General features: G+C 44.2%; 1 protein-coding gene across 1 annotated transcript in view; it reads right to left on the bottom strand.

Moving 5' to 3' along the window:
* Positions 1-6,000, bottom strand: part of PANK1 (pantothenate kinase 1) — a 43,944-nt gene that overhangs the window by 26,300 nt on the left and 11,644 nt on the right. The gene's annotated exons all lie outside the window — the stretch shown is intronic.

Here is a 6,000-nt window from a genome sequence, read left to right as displayed (position 1 = left end):
GGCGGCTCCCGTCGCCTGTCCCCGCCCCGCGGTGCGTTCCCACCGGTTCGCCCCCCGCCCGCGGGGACGCCCTGCGCCTCATCCGTAGCCAGTGGGGCAGCGCTCCGCTCTGTGCCCAGCGTCACGTGTCCCGCAGCGGTTGGGAGCGACACGCGTGACCTTGAGCGCGGCCGACCTCGCGCGTTTTCCCTATCGCGGCGTTCCCTGCGCAGCGCCGCTGCTCGTCCTCTAACCGTGATTTATGCCAACCACGGGGATGGCCCGGCGTAAAAACACGTTTTCTGAATGGAATGTAAGAACATCAAATATCCAGTGGCTGCAGAACAGCGTGCTGCGGTATCACGTGTCCACCCGCACAACACTCGGTTCTGCCCCGTGCACGAAGGTCACTTCTACACAGCCGCCTGTCACTGCACAGATAACAGGCGGTCATACGAGCCGGTCACACAGCGGCTCCTCCTCACACCTACCACTGACGCAGGACACGGGCCCTATGCTGCACACCAACCTCACAGCAGGAGAGGCGGTTCCACCCACCCCCAGCCAGGGGTACAGGGGTGCAGCCTTACGGAACAGCCTCGAGAGGGATGGCGCGAAGTTCTCTCCACTTCTCAGCTGGGGCCAGAGCACTGTGCCTAGGGAACCACGAATAAGCCACAGGCAAACACATGCCTGAAGCCGGGGAATGGAGAATGTGTTTGGGAACAAAGAACATGTAAAGCATCCTTCCTAAAGCCAGTAACCAATATTTTCGAGATGACTACAGCACTCTGTCTTTTCCTCACGATACATGAGCCGTTGCTGCAAGTAGCACCGCAAAAGCGGTTGCCCTGAGGATGGTGGGAAGGACCACAGGCTGCGCTTGCTGAGTGCCAAAAGGAGCTGTGGGGCATCCCAAACCGCAGAACTCACTGAGAACTCCCTAACTTACTGAACTACATTTAAGTAAAACCAAGAGCGCTGCTTCTAGGACCAGTGCTCAGGGACCTCGGCTGCAGTCCCAGCAGCCAGCTGGGTATGGTTCACAAATGCTAACACAGGTCACGAGGAGTCCTTGCTGCTCGTGACCCTCAGCTTGCCCTGGCTTTTGCCTTCTCCATCCCTGACGGTCTAACTGCACACAGCCAGGCTGATGCACAGCAGTAGCTAATTCCTGCAAACCTGCTTTTCTCATGCAATTGCAGCATAACTGGGAATAGACACACCGGTACTTAGCACAACTCAGCCAAAGGGTGGCAACTTTTAATGTTCCTCCACAAAAGCAAACCCGCTTTTAATTGTACACTTAGTTCCCTGTGGTAGGATAAGCAGCCATTCCACTGACTCTAGAATGGCATGCAGCACCTGCTTCAAGTATTGGAACCAATTCTAAGCGCTACACTTCTGGAAAAACTAAGAAAAGGTAAAATCAGAACACCAAGGTTTTGTCTAGGCAAGGAGATTTGAAGGCATATTCAAATATGGAATGGGTAACAGCAAAGGAAATACATTGTGGCTGCTGAGAAACAAGAAAAAAAATCCATGAGTGCAAATTGCAGCATGTGAATTTTGATTTAGCCTTGAGGCAGATATTTCCTAGAATGAAGTTAGAGAAGCAGTAGATGCACTGAAAAATTAAAGACTGTCCATTGCTGTAAGTCTTTAATAAGGTTAAACATCTGCAAGGAACAGTCTGGGTAAAGCTGATCCTGCCCTGGCACAAAGAGAAGGCCTGGCCTACACACCTTCCTGAAAGTCTTTCCCATCTGGTATTTCTAACTAAGTATTTCCTTAATATTTCACTGTAGATACTGCACAGTTATGTCCAGGATAGAAGTGCAATAAGTTGTGCTGTAAAGAAGGTGAGGACAGGGCTCTGTTAGGATGCGATCCAAATCCCCCACAAGTTCAGTGGCAGCCTGGGCCAGTGGAATACAAGAAGCGTCACCTGCAAATAACACTGGAGAAAATGTAACAACGGAGAAGTGCTAGAGGTGGTCTGAATCAATCACCAGGTTGTGTGTGCAGAGACAGATTCACTTCTGAGTGCTCAAGTTTCCCTGGTCTTGTAACCTCTCTGGCAGGAATTGACAAAAACTCTTTCCAGAAATTTTTTTTTGCATTGGTGTGGAAAGATCACATTTCAAACTAACGTGCTGCTTTAATGAAACAATTTCAGACTCTTGTATTGATAAATATCACATGAACTGATTTATTGCACTTCAAAACACCATCTTTTTAGTTTGGTTTACGTAGCTTAGTTTTGGAATGAGCTTTTAAAAAGGTTTTATATACTCTCTTCAATTTTAATTCCAGAATTCTTCACCTCTTCTGCAATGTAAACTAAGATACAGGGAATAAAATTAGAGGATGTTTAATGTATTAAGTGATCACCTGTATGGGTTTAAAATGCAGGAAGCTCATGCCCTCAGGTGGATCTAGTATTGCTTATTCTGGGCACAAGCAAACTACAAAGATAATCCCTTTGGCATTCAGTGGAAAATGACCCAAGCCTTTTGCATGAATAAAGTTGAAACTGGGAGCAGATAAACTGTTCATCCTATTCTGTATCAGCTGTGAGCCACACCACCACGCTTCAGGATCACACTGCCTGACGCAGTGATGCAGGCAGTCTGTGCTCTTCTAATATTCTGCAAGAGAGCTAAATTGGTGTTGCAAAGGTCTCATGTTATACTTAGTATTAACTGCAATCATAGTAATTTAAATTTATTTTGAAAATCTGGAATGTCTTAGAAAACACAATGCAGAAGAAACATGACAGAATTAGTAAAGTCATCTTCTCAAAATAGTACAAAAAGTAGAAATAAACTGTCCCACTACACCCACAGCTGAGCAGCTAGCTCAAGACCTGCTGTACAACAGCAAAAGGCTGAAGGCAGGCATTGCTTTTAAGGAGTGGTATTGCTTTCTTTTCTCTTCACACCACATATACACATTAAGTTTGTTACTGCTCTTGCAAAGCTCTTGCAAATCAAGAACTAGGTGTGGAACATACAACAGCTGTCAGTGAGATCATGGCATGTTATTACAGGCTCAGTTTTCCTTTTATCCAAGCTTTCTGAACAAACCCTGACAGCCAGTTCAGTTTTCAGTTCAACTTGCAAGTCAGCAACACAGACAGGGGTGCAATATTGACAAACACCATCGGGATGCTTCCAGTTCTTTCAATACTAATATTTACACAATATTTCTGTCTTCCTTTCAGAACAGGCACAGGTGGAAACTACTCATTTATTTTTAAGTCATTTGTGACATGTGTCACTGCAAACCAATAATCTATGGGAACAGAACTACAAACACACTGCATGCTGAAGGACCCAGGACACAAACAGATTCAGAACAGTCAACTTTCTGCTATCACTGACCCACAGCATGCTACACACTTGCATGGCAAACATTTCATGCATTATTCTATGCCTGCCTGCACTGCAGGTGCCCAGCTTTCTATTATGTCTATTTACTTGTTTATAAACACACAGATGCAGGCAGTAACATTCTAACTCTCCGAGTCAATTCCATCAAATTTAGTTAAGATAGTTTGCCACAGGATTGAAAGCACTGAATTTCAGCCCCTATAGTTTCAAACCCAGTGGAAATGGGGGGTGGGGAGTATGAAAACAAAACAAAACCATATGTGTTATCATCAGGCAATCCAGCCTGAAAACCATGAGGCTCCCTGCTCATTTTGAGGGGCTCGTATTACTCCTTTTTGGAGGCAAAGCTAAGGGAAGCATCAAGCAGGTGTGGTCCACATGTAAACCTGCTACTCAAGAGCCCCTCAAAATGCTACAGAGCACTGCTGTTGTTATTCTTATACAGAGCCAGCCAGCTACAAAGCTTGGGTCACATTTTGGAAAGTGGTAATAAGGAGTAATAACCTTAATAAGGAGCAACATCCATCTCAAATTACACAGATTGTATTATGCAATGCAAACAATGCAATGAAACGAACTTCTTGTTTAGCTGCCTGCAGATTTATGTTCTAGGGATTGCTGGCACTCTGCCATTCCTGCTTATACTTCCATTCAGGTTACTCCTATTTTTATCATGTTTCTATATTACAGGAACACATCTGAGAGGAGAAACTACAGCTTACACAGGCAACAAAGGGCATAAATTTAGTCATATGCCTAACAATTGCCAGATTGAAGCCAAGATAGATTGCACTGAAACCATCAGTGCTTTCCCTCCCCACCCACCTCTTTGCTCCTTTTAATTATGCCTTTTGTGACACTTAGAAACTGTTGATTTTAATAACTCTTGAGCTGCCCTGTTCCCCTGCAGAGTCAGAGTTCATCTCCTCTTCACTTGCATCAAGGGAAAAACAGAGAGAGGCACTGTCTCTAAGTAGGTTCCTAGCCTGGGCGGACTGAGGAGCCTCAGGAGGCATGTTCCTGTACTTCACTGATGAGAAATAGCTCGTAGACCTCTAAGCCCAAGTACTCAAGCTGAGTGTCCAGGCAAGGCAGTATGAATGCAGCTTGGAAAATTTTCCTGGACCAGGACATGACCTGTGCATCTATCAACACTAGCTAAGACAGAAGAGTAACAGTCAGAAGAGTACAGAGGTGAGCCTGGCCTTAACAGTCTGTCCCTTCCTGTGGGCAGATTCTGTATTGGCCCAAGTGGTTTCCACACCTACTCTCAGGGTCTTCCTGGGATGAGGTTAATTTGTGGCTGCTCTCTTTCAACCAAATTGAAAAAAGCATGAAGCAGTCACAAAAAAGCTACAACCTCCACTTTCTAAAGCTTTCTCTGCTAATACCTCTGTTTCTCCATGCCCAGCTACACAATTACAGCTTACTTTACAGGTTTGTTTCCTCTTCCTCTCTTAACTGATCCCTGGCAGAGCTGTTGGTGTCCATCTTACATAGAAAACAAAACCTTCTGTGCCTTAGTTCAGACATTTCAAATAAAACTCCCTAAATATGTAAACATTTAAAATCTAGTTCTTGATTACTGCTTAGAAGTACAAGCCAGTGATGATGAAGTAGGCGTTGGAGGTGAATCATCTTTTTCAATGCCATAATCCCTATTTTGCAGAGCTTGTAAAAAAGCAAAAATCAGGTAGTGGATTCAAATGATTATAAATGTAAAAACCTAAAAATACACTCTTCTTTGCTCCCATCAGTCAGTCCACATTCTCTCTCCCTAGGTATTTGGCTCAACACGCTGACACTTATCTTTAGAAGTCAAACTTAAATACACAGAATTGGAAAACATGTAAGTTCACAACTCACTGAGAAATACTGTTCCTAATCATAAAAAAATGACTGCAACGAGTAGTGAGCATTTGGTAGAGGAAACAATGGCCCTTGCTCCACAACTACTCCCCCACAGACAATTACACTCCTGTACATACACATACTGGTTTTGCTTGGCTGAGTTTCTTTACGGTGGACTTTTTCAACTCAGTGTACTTTATCGATGGCATTATGAAGGACCGTATAAAAAGTGACGGTTTCAAAATAAGCACTTTGAAATACAACAACAGAATAGTTGACAATTACAACCAAGAGTTACAAAAGACTTCACTGCTCACTCAGCACTGCCAGATATGAAAAGGAGAAACTGGTTCTCCTGTCAGTATTCAGCAAGATTTTCCACTTGCGTTACTGTGAATGCCCAGAGCTTAAATGCTAACATGAAATTCCCATGGATATCAAAGATTATAGATCAAGTTAAAACAGCAGACAAGACCTATGCCTGTGTGTGGGAGAAAAGAAAAAAAAAAAAAGCTCCTCTCTGAAATACTCCATCCAGAAACACCTCCAACTCAGAGCAAACTGGATTACTTCTCCAACTCAGGAGGGAGGGAACACTCAATGCTCAACAGCTCTTCAAAATTAGTTCACAGATGGGGATCAGTGCAAAAGGGAAACACCACACCTTTGGCATTTCTCCTCAACCACCTTTAGTAGCAGGGAGATGTGTCTCTTAATGATGATTTAAATGCAGAGTTAAGTCCAAACACCACAACTAAGTTTGGAGTTAAACCTT

Source organism: Numida meleagris, chromosome 5, assembly GCF_002078875.1.
Source record: "Numida meleagris isolate 19003 breed g44 Domestic line chromosome 5, NumMel1.0, whole genome shotgun sequence".
NCBI classification, from domain to species: domain Eukaryota; kingdom Metazoa; phylum Chordata; class Aves; order Galliformes; family Numididae; genus Numida; species Numida meleagris.
The sequence above is the reverse complement of the archived record's forward strand: the minus strand, read 5'-3'. Positions and strand labels throughout refer to the sequence as shown.